The sequence below is a fragment of the Falco punctatus genome, assembly GCF_963210335.1.
Source record: "Falco punctatus genome assembly, chromosome: 2".
Lineage (NCBI taxonomy): Eukaryota > Metazoa > Chordata > Aves > Falconiformes > Falconidae > Falco > Falco punctatus.
Window position 1 is genome coordinate 71473786 of NC_137581.1, and position 22036 is coordinate 71495821.

At 40.4% G+C, this 22036-nt stretch overlaps 1 long non-coding RNA gene across 1 annotated transcript in view; it reads right to left on the minus strand.

Annotated features, from left to right (window-relative positions):
- Positions 1 to 18325, minus strand: part of LOC308059676 — a 49893-nt gene extending 31568 nt beyond the window's left edge. The window contains exon 1 of the long non-coding RNA XR_013926363.1: positions 150 to 18325. This is a non-coding gene — a long non-coding RNA (uncharacterized lncRNA). The remainder of the gene's footprint in view (positions 1 to 149) is intronic.
- Between the last annotated feature and the right edge of the window lie 3711 nt (positions 18326 to 22036).

The following is a 22036-nucleotide window of genomic DNA, read 5'->3' on the forward strand; positions in this document are numbered from 1 at the left end:
CTGAAAAATGTCCTTTGGATGATAAAAAACCACATTAGTAACTAGGATCATTTTACTTCTCTATATATACAAAAAAATCCCTATACATCTGAAGTACTAAGCAGGGCATCGTGTACAAACTCAGTAGCAGCAGTTACCCCAGAGCTTACCCTGAACGTTCTTGTTAACTGAAGTGATTGAGTGCAGAGATCTAGGTGACTCTTTCCTCTGCTGTTTTGGAAGGAGTCACTGAATGCAGAAACCTTCAGTTTGGATAGACGGGCAGTGTTGGCTCGTCAGACACACTCATCCAATAGATCTGTCATAGGAAAGAGCTATCAAGGCTTTTCACAAATCTCAAAAATTCCCATAATTTCTGAAAGAAGAATGATTAAAAGTATTTTATTAAGATTAGATTAATAAATGTATCAATCTTTGTAAACTTAAAGAAACATCTAAAAAAATTAAGTTCTTTCCAAAAAGATTGTAGTAAGTTGCATCATTGTCCTTTCTTTCTTTTTATTTCAGAAATAAACTTTCTTATTTTACTTTACAGCTCTGTTCTCCTGTGTTCCTCAACACAATATTTGCTTTCTGAAGAGATTCACATGAAATGTTATATCATTAAATCTTTTCAATGCACTTGCCTACAGATAAGATTGCAATAAACAATTCATGTAAATTAAAACTAGGCATAAAGATATGCAGAAAAGATAAAATGAGTTTCTGATAATTTCTTAAAACTTGTCTCATTTTTTTTACAAATAATTGGCCCACACATCCTGAGACAGACACATAGTATTCTTAGAGTTGTCAGAATATTCTATGTAGAAAACTTTGGTACAGGTGTCTATAAGATTTATGTCATGATTCAGTTCATATTTAAATGTATATGATCAACTCTTGAAGGAAAACTGAACTGTAGGAGGGAGCTTGTGAAAAGCAGAACTCGGGAACAGGGAAAATATGTGTGCAAATACAGATGCTTTACGTGGTCTCATTCACATGGCTCAGAAACCCCTGTTGATGGCAGCTGTTTTCCTTCCAGATTTGCCCATTACTGTCAGGCAAAGGCCTGAGTACAACAGTGTTTTCTGCTGGAGCACCTGTGGTCACACACTTATCCCCACAACAGCTGGTCTTTCAAGGGAACACCTCTTGCAGCTTTTTTGTTCTTTTTATAAACAGTATTGAAGGGGATGTTTGGCCAGCATAAGAATCTGCACCACAGCAAAGCAGAGTAAATGTCTGTCTACCTGTTGTCCTATCTCGGCTTTGGTTGGTGTAAAATGCTTAAAATTGAAATTAAATGTTCTTTTCCTGTTACTTATGCCCAGCTTTCAGCAAGAAACAGTTTAGGGAGGGGACATGTTGCAAGAGCTCCCAAGGTACAATCTGTTAGTCTTTATGAAAGCTCTTCTACAGCTCATAGCATTTCAGCAAAGAAAACGTTCAGAAAAAGGATGAAATACACTGCTGCTCCCTTTTTAGATGCAATACATTTTCCATAAAGCCCTTTCTTTTCCAGCATTTCTTAGAAACACTGTTAAGTAAAGCAACATTCAATACTTTCATTCTTCTGATTGCCGCTCTTTGTTTTGCTGATCAACCCTCATCTTTTCTCCGTGCTTGCATCCTATTGAAGAGCATGGAGGACACCTTTGACCATGATTCTAAAAGTAACACATGGAAAAGCCTTGGGATACCCATTCAAATGAGCAGGAGAGCACCAACCATTATGTTTTATTTATTTCTAATGAAGTACATTTCATTATGTATTTCTATCAAGAAGAGGACAATCATGGCAGCACAGCCTACTTAAATCTGTTCTGAGTGCATTTTACATCGGTGATATGGCTGAAAATATTTTTTAAAAATTAACATTAGCCAGAGTGTTCAGTTATGTTCAGAACCTTGCTCCAAGAATAAATAGCAACTGGGGAGAGAACAGCTTCTGCTCCTGAGACTGTGACAAGGAAACAAATGTTCACCGTGAGAAGTCAGGCCATCTCACTGCACTTTCTGTTTTCTCTCTCGCTTCCTTTCAGTCAGGCAGAGCTCTGTGATGTCACCCAAATAAGGTTACCAATATCAAAGCAAACAAAGGCAATTTCCTTATCTGATAATTGTGACCTTTCTCATTCCCTGTTGTGTGTGCTTCTGAAATAACCAGTGGCATTGACATCAGCAGCTACCAGTACATGTTGTCTCATTTGCACACCACATGAAACGAGCTGGTAAGAAATGTTCCAAATAACTAGGAGGCTATTCATCCTCAATTAACAACATATTTTAATGGGTTTCTTAGCAACATCACTCACTTTAAGTATACGCCCCTAAGGGATGTGTTCTGTGTTGTCAGACAAACAGCAAATAAGGGCAGCTATTGATCCCTACCCTGTTGGGTGCTGAATTACAACATACCAGAATAACTATGTCAAAATGACATTTGGACTCAACACATTTAGAGTGCTAGATGTCTCCATTAAAAAATGAAATAAGTATCTTTGTTGTGCTCATATTCAGCCAGCTATATTCAGAAAAAGCTGAAGAAAACGGATCATGTTCTTTGAGTTATGAATCATTTCAGAAAGTCATGAGTTTTTTAAATTCTGGTTTCTGCCTCTTGTTTTGAATTTGTATTTCTTCCAAAGTGAATCTATATCTCCCATTAATTTAATAATCCAGAAGTCCCTGTACTCTATGCATTTAAAGTTTTAGAGGCTGTAGACCATATCCCCAAGAGATAGAAGTCAGCATAGCTCCAGGAATGTAATTCAAGCTCTATTGATTTATACAATCTGAGGATATGCTGGTGAATGAGATACAAAAAGGAAATATATTCTGAAAGACAGAAAAATCCTGTTAAGAAAACAGCTGAAGTTGCTACTTGCCAACATAGTAATTTTCTATTGCATTCACAGACAACAGGTATTTAAAAGACAAAGAAAAAACCACCTAGGGATATTAGAACCCTTGTCTTACCCTCAAAATGCCACATTTATTTTCAAATATATTTTAATTGATTCTTTGTGCCATGTGCCTGATTAGTATGCGTGTGCCTGATTAGAAGCATCTAATCTTATAACTTGTATTCCCATAATCAAAAAAATCAAAAGATGTTCTAAGGGCATCTCTTGATTCAAAATCTGCCTTCAGAAAACCTCAGCCATTCAGCTTAAATTATGGATAAAACCATCAAGAAATAGGACTCTCTTGGCTTTATCCTCTTGTCAGCTTCACTGGTCTTGTGCCCCTGAGCTTAAGAATTAGCAATGTCATGGAAACAGAATTTGGCAGTCTTCCTCTTTGTTACCAAATCTGAAGGGATTTCCTAACTCTTTTAGACCTGCAGCCTCAGTGGAAAATACACCCCACCAGCTAACTGAGGGGGGCTGTGCTCAGTATTGCCTTGCTCTGTTCACAGAAGATGCTGTGTCTGATGAATACGTGTGGGAAAGGGGATTAACAGGAAAAGAGTCTGAAAAGAAGTGGGGACTCTTCCTTGAGGCCAATCTCCTGCTCCAAGAAGCTTCATGAAAGCAGAGAAGGAATGAAAAATGTGTCAACATGAAGGCATAATAGAGCATATAAAGAGAAAGCATAAGGCAGGCATTTCATATATTAAAGATGTGTATAGAAAAAGAAGTACCAAGAAAGGCTGAATACAGTACTGAGCCTCCCTCTCAGATAAATATAATTTGTTTCATAAGATTTCCTTGACAATGTGAATACAAAGGTGAAGAGAACATGACAGAGCCTCCTGGTAATGGGAAAAAAACACTCATCTTGGTGTAAATTGAATTGGATTGAAGCTATTTAATTTATGGTGTGTATTTAAATAATAATCATTGAGCTATACATTCAGGATCAATATCTGCACCAGAACAAATGTAAGCTGTGTCTTATGACCATCAATGCGGTCTGTCATGTACTAGGACAGGTAGAAAAGTGTATGTTGCTGTGCTCCTGTGCCGAGATACAACACCTGTTTACGAGCAAGGAAAACTTCAGGATCGCCTGAAGTAAGGTCTTGCTCCCCTTGTTCCCTTTTTGTGCTTCAACGTCCTTCCACATGTCGTTCTCTGCTGGGTTTCTCCTGGCTGCTTCACACATTTTTCTCAGAAACAAGGAAATGGCATCTGAAAACTGCTTAGTATGTGGAAACAAAAGAGACGGCAGTGACAGAGTACAGGGATGGAGTATGGTTCCCTAAAAATAGGTGTCCAGGGGCTATTGAAATGTTCAAAGTTATATGGCTGCCACTCCAGAGTGCCATGAATCTCTTCTAGGGCAGATAACCTAGGAAAGCATTATGTCATATCTGACAGCCCATAAGGATTTCTTTCCCAATTGTCACTTGATTCCTTTATGGTTAGATGACAGCACCAAGCCAATTCAACACAGGCAGTGGAGTTCAGAGATTTATTCAGCTTTCCCTGAAGTCAATGCTTACACTTGCTGAGTTTGGGAAGAAACTTCCTAGCAAGGTTAAAGGGAAGACAGTGGGTTTACTCTGGTTTGAAATAGCATAAGACAAAAAGTCAAAATAATGTAAGACCTAGGATACAGTAAGGGCCTTATGGTGTTAGAAACAGCAATATAATTTCATTTGGTATGCAAATTACTCTGGGGAAGAGGTAAAACCTATTCAGTATTACTGAAAGGATTGTAGCTCCAAAGGGCCCTTCCATTCCCTTTCCACACTTTAAAGTAAGGGTTCTGGTTCACTGGTGTTCCCAACACCTTAGCTTAAGAGGGAATTGCTCCTGGTTACAACGCACCTTCCTTACCCTGATATAATATCCCTATTTCATACTAGGAAATTTGGTTTAAGTGGGTCAAATACTCAATCATGTAAACTGGCTGAATTACTGAAAAAGTTAGTCTACCTCAGCTTTGGCAGCTAAAGATCTGAGCTGGACACCTGCAATACCTTTGAAGTTGGTTCAAAGAAAAAAGTGCCTCCAGAAATGACTCATCTTGTCTTAAAATACTTGTCCAAGACACATCAAGCAAACTATCACTGAAGGTACCCGTTTTTCTCTAATAACTGTAAAAGAAGCCTGCTGTGACTGGCCCAAGCTTAACCGTCCAACTTTGACACCTCTGGGATAGATGAGATGTGTTTGCCCTCACTGACTTTGTGGCCTCTAATGGTGTCAATGAACATCAAAGAGGCAATTCTGGAGAAATCAAGTTGCCAAGGAAAAAGAAATGCCAGGTTTGGATCCCTCATCCTGGTTATCAGAATTCTGAACAATACCACAGGCTTACAGGTGTTTGGTTTTTTTGTTGGAGGTATTTCTGTTTTGAAAGCAGAGTTTCAGTGAAATGTCATTAATTTCCACGTTTCTTTCTCAGATCTTTAGGTGTCTCACACAGACGTATCCTTAACGCTTCAGATTTACAGCTTTGTGAAAGGAGAGGTAATCACTGCCGAGGCTTCAGCGTGGGTTGTGTCTTATTCCCAGACAGCACATACACCTCATCCACAGGGCAGTATTGATCCTCAGCTTCTTGCTTTGGAGTCCTGAAGAAAAAGTAGCTCTTGCGCTTTTTTAACTCTGGGGATTTAGCTCTGGTGTTCCAACCTTTAAACAGGCCAGACAGAAGATACTCATGCCTTGGATCATTCTCAAAAACAGTGTTGCTTACCTTCCAGTTCCCACAAGGTACAGAAGGTTGATTTGCCGGTTTAGTTTTTCAGCAGAAAAACTGCAAAAGCAGTGGTGACCTGACTCCACCCCAAAAGCTATAGATCAGGGAAGTATGGCAGTACAGAGACAACTATGTGGAAAGCCAAGTTTGCGTAAGCATCTTTTTTACGTTTCTCAGTTATGATCTATATTGGTTTTGTCTGTATGAGGTATTCACATTCCCAGAATCTGCTTTGTTTACAAAAACAAATACGATTTATTGTAAATAAGAAGGAAGCTGTAACTTTTTCAGTGAAATGTCTAAATCAATGAAGCATATTAGGAGAAAAACATCATATGATTTTGGCACAATTCCACAGGTTATTATTCCTTTCAAATCATGTAAAAACAAATACCGTCACTGAAGTGACAGTCTCGTTCAGTAAGAATCCCATGCCAAATTACAGAGACTCAGCAGAGAGTCTGATGCTATGAAACATTAATTTAATAGTAAATCCATATGTTGTACCTAGACAACCAGGGGTTTTCAGAGCAAGCATTTTCAGATTCACATATCAGGTTATATTCAGCCTTTAGCCCAGCTATGCACCCACTGGAAGGAGATCTCTGTGGGACTGAAGAGGCAGGGTGGAGTTGAAGAGAAGGTACCCGCATTTCAGGATCTCCATATCTGGCTTCCCTTTGCAGAAGGTTGCGCTGCTCTGAGGACTCTGTGCAGAAGGGGCCAAATCCTCTCCGCAATGTTTGCTGCCTTCAGAGACCATGCAGAGGGAGCAAACACTGCAAGGGTGGACAAAAGCTGAGTCTCTGTGTCTCTTGGTGTAAGACAGGTACTCTACTAAAGAGGAAAGAATGTAGGAGAAGCTATGGAGAAGTGGCTGTTTTATAGTGACTTTCTGCAGCTTGGAGATGGCATGGTATCAAACAGATCTTCGATTTATTTAAACTACACCTGCAAGAGTGCCCTAGAACTGCTCTTATGGGTATCAAAAGATGGCTTAGGCTGGAAGCAGTTTATATACACATTAGGAAGGAACGCTTGGAAGGCTGTCTCAATAAGGGTTTATGTATTTTACAATCAATACTGAAATATGATTTAAGGTGTCTAGAAAAGACTGAATTAAAGGTAGCTCTGTGAGTGAAAAACTTGGCAGCTAATTTTTATGTTTCCATCTCTTGATTGTTAGGAATATGATGTTAAATGGTAATGTTTACAGTTTCCACAATGCTAATTGTGTTAATTATGGGTTTGTGTGTGTAAGTTTGGGATTAGTATAATTGATATTTTAAATAAATTTGTTTAATATTTGCTAAATTACAGGTTTTACTTGCAAAGTCTATCAAGAAAATAAAACTGAGTTATTTCCCTAAACTACAGTCTACAATCTGATTAAATTAAAATTCAAGTGCTTTGATTCCCATCAGTGTTTAGCAAATACTATGAGCTTTTTTTTTCTTCTCTCTTTTCCTTGCTTCTTTATGGGAATACTTGAAAGCTAGACAGGGAGGAAAAGCCTGGCCACTGAGTTCACCATCATTCTTCAGAAAAGATTTTGGAGGTTCAATGCAATCTATTTAAAATGTTATTCTATCAAAAGAAAAATAAAATAGAAGAAAAATAGCTATTTTCACTTCTTCAGGGTGATAGCAGAACAGATAATCTCATAAATGTGGATTCATCTGAGCACAGCAGTTCTTTTTCCCATCTACATATGTAATGTAAACGAGAATATTTGTTTTTCTCTCCGCCTACTGCTTACCTTCTCAGGTGAGTTAGGAAAGCTTCAAGGCTGAAGAGCTACATGTCCTAAGGCCTTATTGGTGCAGAGACTCCCCTGGTGACCCCATGATCTCTTCAGTTATATCACTGCCATTTAACAGGAGAGCCTTTACTCTAGCACAGCCTCCTTCCAGGAGCAAGCAGGGCACTCTGGCCCTACCTGTATGGTCTCTGTTAGCCATAACTCAATCTGAATTTAAGTCAACAGTGCCTGTAGAGTGTAATCCGAGGTAAAGTCCAACCCTGTGCATGAGCCTTGTACAGCATGTGGGTTGCGCATGTCTCAATAATTGAGTCACTGTTTAGGTACTAAGGAAGATCAGGACATTTAGGCTCAACCCCAAGAAACAAGATTACATAACTTTGCAGACCTTCCTTCCACTAACATATCTGGTGAGCATGATGTATGTCCAGTCTTCAAACTTGGTGAGGAGGGGAAAGGAGAAAAGACGGTAAATATAACCCTTCTACCCTTGGCACCTTAATCATAAGTGTTGAGAAGAAGACTTGGTCAAAAGGCCTTTGATTCTCAGCAACCAGAAGAGGGGGTTTTACAACTGATCAATTTGCTGTTAGTGGTAATTGTATCAGTAACCACCAATAACAGTGTCAGAGAAAGAGGCTTTGTCACAACTTTTTGCTCCTGTTCATGGGCTGGCGGATTTCCCAGCCATGTATTTCAGGCTGCTCCTTAGGTCATATTTTGATTGTTACGGCTGTCTGCTATTCCGATATTTGCATGCCCAAGCTCCCTCGTTCTCTTCCTCTTGATGTCTGTTGCACTCACTTTGGTCTCTCTCCATTCCTACTTACTAACAAATTCCCCGGTCCAGCACCAGCCAGACAGTTTGCTCCCCGCAGCAGAATTCCCTTGGGTGAGCAATATGGGCTCAGCTGAGACCGGTACTCCGCAGTGACTCCACCCTATGCTGAATTACTTCTTGCTCTGCTAACTACACTTCTTCTACCTCCCTCCCTCCATACTACTGCAGCAGTGCTAGTATGAACTCCGAGGCAATTACCCTGCTTTCATTTTTCCTTTCATTTCTGTGGCTGGCCTGTTTGCAGTATTTCTGCACAGGGAAGTACAAATTTACCCTTCGTCACGCATTAAGATAATTAGATGTCATAGCCTGCTTCTTTGTGAATAAGGTCTAATAGACTATGTCGACATCCTGATAATATTCCAGGCACAAACACAGTATAAAGAATATGCATAAATTTTAACAGAACCTGATGTTTCTTGTGCTTTTGTCTTTTCCACAATACCTGAAATAAATGCCTTTACAGCTTATGCGCTAGCCAACAGCTGGCCTCTTCCTCTGCGGAAGGTGCCGCATGACCGCATGTAGCTAGCATGTTGTTTGAAGACTAAGGCTTGTATCTGGAAGCTCCAGCCATTAGGGTAAATTTATTAGGGCTAGACCCAAGCTGCTGTTCCACACCTCTTTCCTCCATGACAATGTTTCTCTGTCTCATTGTGGCCACTCTTACTATCTCACTAGCTTGTCATTCAGTTGTAGTGTTTCTGTTTTCTAGCTTTTCACATTCTGGCCATGGCTTGATATTGTTTTTTCCTTCTGCAAAAGTTCCTTTACACAGTATGACTCTCACCAAGGCTTTCATTTTATTAGTACAAAATTGTTTTCATCTGCTTTGGCAAATCCCTCTCTTTGCATATCCATTCAGACTGCTGCTGCAAAGTGCTGTTCTATGAGTCATTAATTTTGATCATATTACTCTTGTCTTGGAAGCTTTTCACTGTCTTTTTTTCTTTTCTAATTTATCAGATGCAGGCTACTTGTCATCTCTTTCAAGGATCTTAGTATCTTTGCCTTTTAATTTCAGCTCTCTTCACTATCAAAATGACTCTTGCCACTCTTTTCAGGCTGTGGCATCACCCACATTTTCCACAGGCATCTGTAAACCTTTGCAAAGTTACATCAGGAGTGTCCTTCAGTCCCTCCTTCACAATCTCTTTCTCGATGAAGATAGCAAAGACCTCAACAACATCTAGCCTGCTGATGGGCTGGAGCCTATACCTCCAGTGCCTTTGCAGTACAGGGATTTCATTTACCTGATGTGTTAGCTGTTTTTCCTGTATGTAGTGTGCAAACTGTCTGGAGAAAGGATTAGATCTTTTGTTCTGTGCTTCTATTTTCCAGTCTTGGTAGACTTAGTCCTCTTCCATGACTGGACTTCCTAACCACTCTGGCTTACTGCCAGATGGCTGTGGGACTTTTCTAAAGCAACATATAGATATGCTCACATAAGCCTGAATGAGAATACAACTATATTGATATACTTCCTAGAACGGTATAAGCAATGCTGGCATAAGTGCTTGGGAAAGATGAAATTGAAGCTTTTATGATAGTTAAATAGTCAAAGCTGCAAAACATCCTTATTTGGGAAACCTGTAGGTCTGACTCATTTCACCGTCAAACACTGTAAGGGTGGAGATGGGAATATACTGCTATGGGAGGCATCAATATAATGACAATGAGGGCTAGAAAATATATATGTAGATATTTAGTATAAGAGATTATACAGGCAACACGGATGTCAAATTAGCTGGCAAGACTAAGAATGTTTTTCAGGGGGACAAGATGACCCTCAGTGACCAGTCTTCATCAGTTGTCATGTCTATGAAATCTTGCTCCCCCGTTCCCCAGCACATGCATGGATTGATGTCCTCAGAGAATGATATTTGTTGCAAAGAAAGTGAATATTTAGAGATATGACTTTGCCTTCTTTTATGTTTTAATTGTTATTGAGGCTTCTAATTGTTCTTCATCAATTCTCTCTCCCACTGGATTTTTTTCTAAAAAAGCATATCCAACCCCAATTCCTTAAGGCAACACTGCAGGTGCTCACAGCTTCTTTGCTATGACAGTGAAATCCTAAGCCATGTTTTCTCACACTTCCAGTAGGTTTAGACTGCCAGGAACAAAGTCTGCTTGATCATATGCACATCCCTTAAGTTTAATGAAATGGGATAACCCAATCAGTCAGATCTGTTTAAAGAACTGGATTAAGAGTTGTAAATAGCATGTTAGCAGTAGGAGGTGTAACACTTTGATCTCTTCTAAATGCCCTAGTAGTAAAGAGTGAAGACTTGATATATCTGAAAATAAATCCTTTCACCATATGTCAGTCCAGGGAGCAGAATTGATGCAGCAATAAGATTTAGGAAGAGCTCAGATAAAGCTGAACTTGTAAGTCTTTCTTTTCATAGGGAGAAGTCCTACCACACATCCCTCCACAGAAATATAGTTGGGGCAACACTCCTTATAAATGATATAAAGTAATCAAGAAGCTAAGGCCCTAATTGAGCAAATCCTCTGCTCCGCTATGTTCAAGTTAAAGGCCTCCGCCTTTCTCATGTCATGTCCTAATTAGCTACATGACAAGAAATGATATAGGGCAGTGGTTAAGGAAGCTGAGAATTAGAGACTGTCATAGGAAATGATTGATAAAACCTTCTGCAGGGGTTACCTCTGCCAGTGTAATGTTGAAAAATGACTGGATTATAATTCCATTTACAGCAGCTCCAAGCCCTCTAAATATTCCAGTTCTAATAGTGGCATGTTTGCTATGAAACTTGGCTAAATCACTGGAGAAAGAATTAAGCCTACAGAGGTGGATCCAGAGTTTAGTCTGATACTAGAATACCATTTTTCCCCCATATGCTTATGCCCTGAGGTAGACTGGTCCTGGATCCCAAACCTTTAGAACAACATATGTTTGGAGCATGGCATTTTTATTTTTGTTTTTTCCAGCCTGAGTAAGTATTTGGATTTCCTTTCCATGGAAAATTGACAAGGAGTTGGGCACAAGGACTGATGCAGGCCAAGTCACACTTGCAGTGAATCCAGGACAAAAGCACAACTCCATGCAGGAATTCAGGATTTCTCCTGGCTCATTATTTGTAGCCTCCCCTCTATATGGACAAGCACAGGCAGACTGTATTTGCTTGGTCTGTGGTCTGAGCCAGAGAAGCCATCTCAGTTTATTCTTGACTGTGGTCTATGAGTACAAGTGCTTCTATACATTTAGGTTGGGTTCAATCTTGAACCCAGATCAGATCACCATACTTCATTCCCTCTTCCTACTAGAAAACAGGAAAATCATGTCTCTGAATCTGAGAGGGGGGATGATGTGATAAAAAAACACATTACCTTCAACATCAGCGTCTGACAAGCACTTAATCAAGTAGGGCTAAGCAGATTGCAAAATCAAGCAATATAAAGGCAGCCGATTTTTGACTCTAAATAGAAGTATTTTCATAGTCAGATAGTGTATGGCAACTGTTCACCCTTCTTTAATGAGGGAAAAAAGGTTGTTTGACAGCACTACATAGTTGTGTTTTCAAAATGCTGTCATGCAAATGCCTCTTGCATTACAGTCATTCACAAGAAATGTCACTTCAACCAAGCAAGCTTATGGCTGTGGCTGAGGCCCTGTCATTTCCATCCAGTTTGCACAGTGAATCAGGTGCTGTGGTAAAGGGGAGCAGAAGGCAGACAAGTGAGGTAAGTGAGGAGACGGCATGCTGAGAAATCTTGGCAAGACAATTTTCTCTCAGCTTTAACCAAACTGGCAAATGCTAAGAGAATGCCATTTACATGAAAATCGTGATCAGCTTGCAAATAAAGTTTGGTGAATCACAAACTGCCTCTGTCCTTCTGAAACAATATTTGTAGGGCTGTGAAATATTGCATTTTCAATACAGTGACATTTAGGATACAACAGCACACGTTGCTGCTTGTGTTAAAAAAAAACTGTATTTTGCACCAGCCCTAGCCCAAGGACACACAAATATGGTTTTGTCACCACAGTTGCATCCCTATTTGACGTTGTGACCCCCATTCATCTCCTCCAACACTGTCCAACGCCCTTCCAATGGAATTGGATATCCCAGAAACTGCTGCACCATATTTTGTGAGCTTGAAGTTCTGCTGAATAGGACAGGGATACGCAGACATTAGCCATATTACTTCAGCCCTGCCTTTGCAGCTACTAATAACTAGATTGAGCACGGTTCTGGCTTCACTGGTGAGCCCAACACATAAGGGGGATTAAAGTCTGTTTGCAGCTATCCAAAAGGAGTAAGAGATGAATGAAATAAAATGCTGGCTCAAGTCTTCTCCACCCCTTAACTGGAGTGTCTGTAAAAAAACTGAGAAAAGAGCATGTGGACAAGTCTTGCAACTCACCAAGCCAGCAGACTGGTTGATCACTTAGGCTGCCTTTAGTGCCAGGAATTTACTGCCCACGTGGGTGTCATGGTTTAACTCTAGCCAGTAATTAAGTACCACGCAGCCGCTCACTCACTCCCACCTCACCACAAGGGATGGGAAGGAGAGTTGGAAAGGAATGTAAAATGCAAGAGTTGAAATAAGAAAAGTTTAATAATTGAAATAGAATAAAAATGAAAGAACAATAATAACAATTACAATTATAATGAAAAGGGGAAGAGAAAGAATAAAATCCAGAGGCAAAGGAAGAAAGAAACACATGGTGCACAATGCAACCACCTGCCTACTGGTGCCCAGCCAGTCCCCCAGAAACAATCTGCCTGCCCCAGCCAGCCTCCCAGGTATACATACCAGGTATGGCCTCCCATGGTATGGAACACCTCTTCGGCTAGTTCGGGTCAGCTTCCCTGGCTGTGTCCCCTCCCAGTTCCTTGTGCCCCTCCAGCCCTCTCACTAACAGGGCCTGAGGAGTTGAGAAGTCTCACATCAAAGCCAAAACACAGCTCCACACTAGCTCCTAAGAAGATAATTAACTCCACCCCAGTTGAAACCAGGACAGTGGGTTAAGCAGACTTTCTGAGGTCATGTCAATCACATGGTATCAAGCCAAGCTTACAGTGTTCCCCTGGTTATGTAGGACATTACTACATTTGTCCCTGTAATACTGTATTTCTATAATAATCTCTGACTGCTGAGTGGACTTTGGGGACAAATAAAGATCCTTCCGTAAGTTTTAGCAAGAACAGAAATTCAAATGTATGTGACACTAAACCCCTTCTCCCACCCCACTCCTGCCTAGTTGCATCCATCACCCTAAATGGATTGGCGTCTGCATGCAAATGGCTGAATCATCCTTGTAAGACTGTGTCAAGGGGCACAGTGATGCTGGCACGATGGTACCAAAAGCCAGGATAACAATGTCACATCCCTGTTTGAATCATCTCTTACATGCATAATTTGGGGGACAGCATCTGAATCCCAAAAGACTCAAATCATCTCTTACATGAATAATGTGGGGGGCAGCATCTGAATCCCAAAAGACTCAAAAATTAAAGTTAAAAATATCAATTTAATTGTGCCTTTTTTTCTAACTAGTAAAAGCTACAAGCTGCTGCAAGTTTAGAGTGGTGAATTAGACACTGGTTTAGCTGTGAGCTTTCTCTGGGGAATCAGTACAGCAGCAGCCTAATACATTTTGTTCATTACCTGAGCAGAATTTATCCCAAGTATGAGTGTGATGGTATTTCACTGAATGCAGTCAGCTTCACTGATCTGAAAGTGAGAGCTCACAATTCTTAGGAAATAGCCTATGGGAATGAAAATCTCATATGTTAATTATTTAGGGATAATAAGGACAATTTGGATTTTGTAAGGATTACACATTCTATTTATTACAGTGACTTTTAGCTGGCCCTCTTAGACTGTTTCACAAGTGGCTTTAATCCCAAAAAGTTTGTTTTGTGTTTCTGTAGTAACTTTTCCTAATTTAAATTTAGAATCTAGCAGTATCTGCAAGTTTAATTCAGTGAACTCTCAAACTTAATTCAGTGAATTGTATTATTGTCAGGGTGGATTCAGCCTATTTAGAACATATATAATGCAGTCTGACCTTCAGGACATGTACATTCTTACACAATATCTGAACAAATCAGCAACTCATCCAAAAATATTTTTCCTAATAAAATCATGTCATTTTAACAAATGCTATTCTTTTAAGCCAACCAACACTGAGTATGCAGTTTATTATTACGTGGTACGATTGGATTCTACCTGAAATATTTTAAAAGAAGATAAAACACCTATTCTTAATTTCCCAGAAGAAGAGGGTGATTACATCTGCTTTTGCATTCTCTTTAAATTACCCTCAGTTTATTGTAAAGCGTGTATATCTTCAAGCCACAACCCAGAAAAGCTGGTTAGTAAACATATTTTGAAAGTTGTCCTGTGTTCAGATCACAAAACTACTTCATCCATGGGCAAAACAAGTTATCTCAACAGCATCAGATACTGTATTTAATTATACCATTAAGTAAGAACAGCAAAATTAATCAAGTATGATTATAAAGAAATTTACCACTTACTGTCATATAAATGTAATGCTGCATCTTCATTGGAACTGCAGGTTTCAGGTAACTTTGAGCTGTCCTCAAAATGACAAAAACTTTCTCCAGCCTTTCACTTCTGAAGGAAAATGTGTCAGTTATAAGCACAACCTTACATAAAGATCTCCACCAATGACTTGAACTAGCTTTCCTAAGCATAAACATCAGGAGCCTCCAGGCCTGGCAGAATGAGATTTGAGCTGCATTATAGCAGGAATCCAGGGTTCTTTAGAAGGTTAGTCACAGAAGGTCCCACTCTAAGTGTTCCCTGTCTTGGGCATTTGAGGATTGTATGCTTTCTGGAAGAGAGCCTGCTTTAAAAACAAAACAAAACAAAACAAAACAAAACAAAACAAAACAAAACAAAGCAAAGCAAAGCAAAGCAAAGCAAAGCAAAGCAAAGCAAAACAAAACAAAACAAAACAAAACAAAACCCCAAACAAACCCCAAACAAAACACCCCACAAACCCCAAACAAAACACCCCACAAACCCCCAAACAAAACCTAGAAGACTGATTTATGAAATAAGTTACCATTTCAAGTGGCATTGAATTCCAGAAATATCCCTTGCAGGACCAGATCAGTGTAGAGTATGGAACAGCATAAGCTTTCTCAGAAAACCAGTTATTAAATTTGTGTCCCTTCCTCACACAGGCAGTTCCTTTTACGTATTTAGTTCAAGCCTACAATCTAAACAATCAATATAGCATATTACAGCACTCATTTCACTCTTAAATCCATGGCAATTAAAAATAAAGCAGTCACAACCAGCTGGAAGGATCCCCTTCTTTTCTTCTCCCCATCAAACCAGAAGGGACATGTAAAAACTGACAAATTTTATTGAGAAACAGAGACATACCCGGGGCTGTTCTATCAACACAGTGTTCCAGTTTTCCTCCTGGGTAACAGACATGGAAAAGATGAATACCTGTATGTAAATTAGTAAGTAAATTCCTGCCGTCTTGTAGTTGACTTGAAATGCCGTCACATGATGAAAACTAACTAAAAGCACATTTCATAACCCAGTAACCAATTTTCTTAGCGGGGGGATCCATGTGTGGGGTCTTCACACTGTGCATAGGAAGGGTCCTGTTCTGGTGTTGTGTGGGAGCAGTGTTATCAGCAAAGGAGAGGCTCCATGCTGGCTTGGGTATATTTCCACGGTGCCTGCTTCCACAGCACCTCTGTGCCTGGCTGTCAAGTTTAAGATAACTGCTTTCTGTCTGAGAAAACCTTGGAGCAGATCATTGCAAAGTCAGGAAAACCGAGATTCTAGTTTCTGATAACAGACTGAGAAAGGGCAGCAGGAAAGGGGAAATGCCTGGAATCAGCTCTGTCAGCTATGTATCAACAATAACACAAGTAGGTCCCTGAGACTTACAAGCTGAGTTGATCTGACCAGTGAGACCAGAGGGGAGCAGGCATCAGAAAACTACCAGGCTTGTGTTGTGACCATAAATACTACACATTATCCTGTGGCCAGGAGGCTTGTTAAAAGTACTTGCAGTTACTTTTGTAGCAGCAAATAATGTGACAATGGGGTGCATTGTGCTGGCCTGGGAAGATAGCACTCCTCAGTATAACAAAGACACATTTGATTCACAAATTAGCGATCTGGTCCTCAGCACAACTGAGGCAGAACAAGTTCCCATTTGCACCATAAAATAAAGTGACTCTTTCTGTGCTCTGTAAAGCCATAAATACCATGCTTTATTTACCTTGTTTCTTTGTTCTCCCCAAAAGCTCAAACACTTTTTTGTTAAAGTTTCAAATTTATACTCACCAGTGAGTAAGTAAAGCCACAGGAAATCTAGACTTGTGGACCTTCAGATAAGTTGTGTGGTACTTTAAATGGAAGTGTAGGCTTTGAAGTAGCATTAAATGGATATATAATAACCTCACAGTTCTTCAGCTATAGGTCTTCTATGAGAGTTCAGGCAACAACAATTAATCATGTACAAAGAGGTATACAAGGCTTTCTTTGGGAGACAGATACAGAAAATACCTCTGCTTACCTCAGCTCTTTCATGTACTCCCACATTTATCATACTACCAATTTGCACAAGTTAAAAATAAATCTGAATGTGCAGTGTTTCAGGATGTTCTGATCTCGAAGTTCAACCTCTTCAAATGTGATAACAGTTTTTACATGGCCTGACATAGTCACAAAGGTAGTACAGTACACCATTGTATCAGTTAGCTCTGTCTTGTGCTGCAAGCAGGTTAAGCATGACCATCCTGGGAAAAAAATACTACTGGGAAGACTTAACACTCAATACAAGTGCAAAGTCCTGCACCTGGGTCAGGGCAACCCTCAGTATCAATACAGCCTGGGGGGATGAAGAGATTCAGAGTAGCCCTGCAGAGAACAACTTGAGTATACTGGTGGATGAAAATCTGGACATGAGCTGGCAATGTGCACTCACAGCCCAGAAAGCCAACCGCATCCTGGGCTGCACCAAAAGAAATGTGTCCAACACATTGATGGAGGTGATTCTGTCCCTCTACTCTGCTCCGGTGAGACCCCACCTGCAGTGCTGCATCCAGCTCTGGAGTTCTCAGCACAGGAAAGACATGGACATCTTGGTGCAGGTCCAGAGGAAGACCACAAAGATGATCAGAGGGCTGGAACACCTCTCCTATGAGGAAAGACTGAAAGAGTTGGTGTTGTTCAGCCTGAAGAGGAGGCTCTGGGGAGACCTGATTGTGGCCTTTCAGTACTTGAAAGGGGCTTATAAAAAAGATGATTTCAGATGTTTTAGCAGGGTCTGTTGCAATAGAACAAAGGGTAATGATTTTTTCTTTAAAAAAAAAAGAAGGTAGATTCAGACTAGATATCAGGAAGAAATTATTTACAATGAGGGTGGTGCAACACTGGCACAGATTGCCCAGAGAGGTGGTAGATGCCCCATCCCTGGAAACATTCAAGGTCAGACTGGACAGGGATTTGATCAACCTGATCTAGTTGAAGGTGTCCCTGCTCATTGCAAGGGGGTTGGACTAGATGACCTTTAAAGGTCCCTTCGAACTCAAGCTATTTTATGATTCTATGATAAATGAGTTTGAGCCCAGAAGCAGCTGGAAAAATTAATGAGAGAAAAGTCCTTAAAGTCTGTAACACATACATGGAGCACATCTTCCTCAGGATGCCCCCACGTCTCAGGCTGCTGGAGCTGGGAAACTTTTCTGGGGAGATACTCATTTGCATGTGTTGTTCTTCTGCTCTTGACTACCTGTGGAGTAAACATTCTGGACTTGCTGGACTTCAGTATGAGCCATGATGGCTCCTAATCCTTCTATATTTACGCTGTGTCTTTCTTGATGTTTGTGAGCAAACCATTTCCATTCCCCATGTTATCTCCTTCTCAGGACATCACATGTTGCTGTGTGTAGGTCTCATTCTGCACTCCAATTCAGTGGTTTTCTAGGCCAAAACTTTGTCCTGTCCTTCAGTGCCTGCCTAAGCTCCCCTAGCACAAACACAACGCCAGAACTGTCACTCACTTTTGCTCTGTTTGGGCAATGTAGTGAGCAGCAAGACAGCACCACATTACTGTTACAACCTAAGTGGGCAGCTGCTAGGCTTCCAGGTCTCCCAACCCTGTATCCTTTGCATAAAATGCATACACTGCCCCACTGCTTTAACTCCTTACTAAGCAGCTTCCAAGTGCAGTTATGTACTTGGCACACATACACTCGCCGGTTTGTCTCCTGACCATGTATTTCACATGAACGTCCTTGCCATACGAGGGGCTGTTCTGGCTTGTAGTGACACCGTGACTGAAACTGTGGGATATCTGAGCATCTTCAGAGATGACATGTTTACCTGAACTACTTCAGCCTCTTTCTGCATTTTTCCTCCTTTTCTCCATGTGTCTGTCCCTGGCTTCTGAGAATAGACCCACATTCATCCTTATCACACCATTAGCATGCCGCAATTGTCTAAACAGGAAAACAGAGAAAGGTAATTTAAGGTAAGACATAGAAGCATGAGATTATTTTGCCCTTCTACTATTCCTGAATGGCTGGCAATAAATAATTTGATATAATTCTTCATAAAAAAATTTAGCAAAACCTTACTACAAGATGCTTAACAGGTATTTTGATACTAACTCATAACACCAAGGCTGCATTTCTTGAGGAATGAATTATTTATCACTGATCTTTTTGGTAAGAGGAAAGTCTGCTGGGCTTGGGGTCATCAGGTCTTTCTTTTTGGACAAGTGCCAGAATCACTTTGGGTCTGGAAACAGCAATGGTGGAAACCCCTCTAAGCCTCTCTCATCTAATTTCTCAGTTAATACTTCTTAATAACCCTTCACTTACCTTTATGCTATGCTTGCAGAGCTTCAAGCATAAAGTGCAAACCCCTTCTTCCTCCCACACTCAGTGACTAGAATTGTTTGAGGTTAATTAGTTCCCCAACAGACCTGGCCAGAGGTAATTGCTTGGGTTATCTGCCCCTAAACCTCACTCTCTTGCTGCCTCTTGATATTTATTTTGTGCCTTCCTGGCTCCTTGGCTTTCCTACAGACAACATGTTAAAAACAATGGCAGAAAGTGCACTGGCTGCAACCAAACCTAAGTGTCATCTGTCATCTCCTTGCCTCTTGTGGTTCCCCACTTGTCAGTGCCCCCAGGCAGCCATGGAAGCTATGAATTCAACAATTAATGTTTTTTATTTCAAAAACCATTACAAGCATTTAGCGAGTAAATTCTTTACACTCAATCCTACCTTACAAGCTGCAGCAAAAACTCTCTCAGGAGCTTACTTGAAGTTAGATCATGGCATATAAATATTTCTGGCAGGCAGGAGATATTTATGAAGATATGAAGTGTTCAAGGTACTCCTGCTTTGTCATTACCGATTAAAGAGTACGTATCCTCAGTGGTCACATGGTTGCGGGCCACGTTTTCAGCAGTTATCCTAGTGTTGCCTAATTGCCACCTGTCACATCAACATGCCAGGTACTATGCCCTGTGTTCCCTATTGAGAAATGTTGATTCAGTGAGTTAGAACAAACACACCAAGGGATATGTTTTTCGTTAGTTCACAAAAGGTTTTGTTACGGTGAGTTTAGGCATTTTGTGGGAAAGGGGATAAGAGTCTTGAAATACCCAAGAGAACTAAGTGTTTTTTCCAAAGGAAGAGAAGAGTAAGGGTAGGAAAACTTCTTATCTTAATGCCAAAACAACACCTGATTCTTTTGGTCACAGGTACATGACCAAGCAAACATGCATACAGGGAGGAGGGAGTCAAATTAATATTTTCTGAAGCTTTTTATTTAACTATTAGCTTGTTCCCTAACCCTGTTTTGACCTTCTCAGGCTGGCTGTCTTCAAGATAAGTTTTCAGTAAGGGTACTAATAAATCTTCCATTTGGCTATGGCACTGGGCTTTCATCTAGCTCTGCATACATAGTCAGAGTGAGCTGGGCTTTAGGCTTAATTGTTCCACATTTCTGCCAGTAACAGGCTTGGGGGGTTCAAGCTTGTGGAGTCAGTGAGAAAGGAATGGAAGAAGTTGTAGAGGTAAAAAAGCTGAGAAACAACACTTCACATTGCACTTCTGAGAGCAGCTGGCCCTTTGTGTATTATAACGCTGCTAGTGAATTGAAATAGGTCATGGACTGATCTTGCCAACTGCAATAAGAAATGTTAGAAAAATGTTTCATTCCGATGTGGGGAATGGAGAGACCAGGGGACTTTCACAGAAGTCAACCAGGATGAGAATAAAGTCCAATTGTAAAGTCTCCACAAATTTTGAAAAAAAGAAATCTATTTCCAGATTTCCAACTATTTCTAAACATCACAGGAAACCATGGTTGAACCTGGAGCATAACTGAGGTAAGAGAGGTTAGGATTACAGATCCCTGAAGAAAAAAAACACAGGGGGCAAAAACTTGCTTCAAACAAGCTCTGCAGAGCAAGCTGCTATGGTTAGCATGTCAGTGGTCCCGTGAGACCTCAGAGAGGCACATTGACAGGGTCACTGCTGCCCCTCCAGCTCTTTGTGAAGCTTTGTGGTAGCACTGGCCATCAGAAGAGTCTGTCCCAGGCAGCTGGCTTCTGCCAGACCTGCCACAGAAAGTTCTGTGGCTCTCTACGTGCTCCAGAAACCACGCAGATTTATGAAATTTTTTGCTCATTCCTGACATGCTGAAAGGAAAACAGGAGTTAGTATAGTTCTATAAACATGCTCAGAGGGAGCAATTACTTCTGGCATGTGAATGATAGGATCAATATGTACACATTCTGAATAGTCTCTGCCCCGTCTGCTCAGTGCATAGGGGAGATTATTTTTAGTAGTGCAAATTGTCTGCCAAGGTAGATTTTTCTACCTTTTCTAAAGTTACTTTAGCCTGGGAAAGGCCAGGGGAGAGACATCTGGTGGAATAGTATGGATATAGAGCAAGCTTGCTTCTAAAAGAGAGAAAAAGCTTGGACGAAGATTGCAAAGCCAAAAGCTAGGTTAATTAAAACGTTTCGTTCTGTTACTCTGATGTTCATGGAAGCAAAACAAAATACTTAATAGTACCCTTCAGGGTCAGACTGTGCTTCCCTTCACTTCTAGCTGCCTCCCCCAGTCATTGTTAAGTGGAAGCCTCCAGCTCATAGGGACATCAAGCTTATTAATCAGATTTCAGATGAGACCACATTATATTGGTCTGGGTCCCAGGATTGCCACGTGTTTTCTGCTGGGGACTGAGTCTGATACTGTAGGTTGATTGTCTATTTCTGGGCATTCAGTGGAAACCCATCCTCTACAGTAATGCTGATAAGGTATCACCAAATGAGGTATATCACATGCTGTAAAAGATTAGCTGTATTTCATATTAACAGAAAGCATTTTGGGCTAAAGTAGAAACACACTGAATAGTGTAGCATGGAAGAGGAAAGTCTTGAAACAAACTCTTCCAATGTCCTTAAATTACCAGCAGGGAGGCTGCAATATGGACTTGCATTAGGTTTCTGCTGAATCTGTAGAATTTCTTCAAAGTCCTTAGAAAATCTTAAATTTAATCTCCCTGAAAAGCCATACATCAAAATGACAGAAGTTGAAGACTATGTGTCTTGTGACTTGAAGCTGAAATTGGTACCATGGTCTCAATGACATGAGAAAAGAGCAGAAAAAAAAAGCAGGAAAGAGAAGATTGACTCAAAAAAAAAAAAAAAAAAAAAAAGGAAGATCTAAAGATCTATCATGTTTGAACAGAAGGCAAATATTTGAGAAAAAGACAAAAATAATTCCCAGCC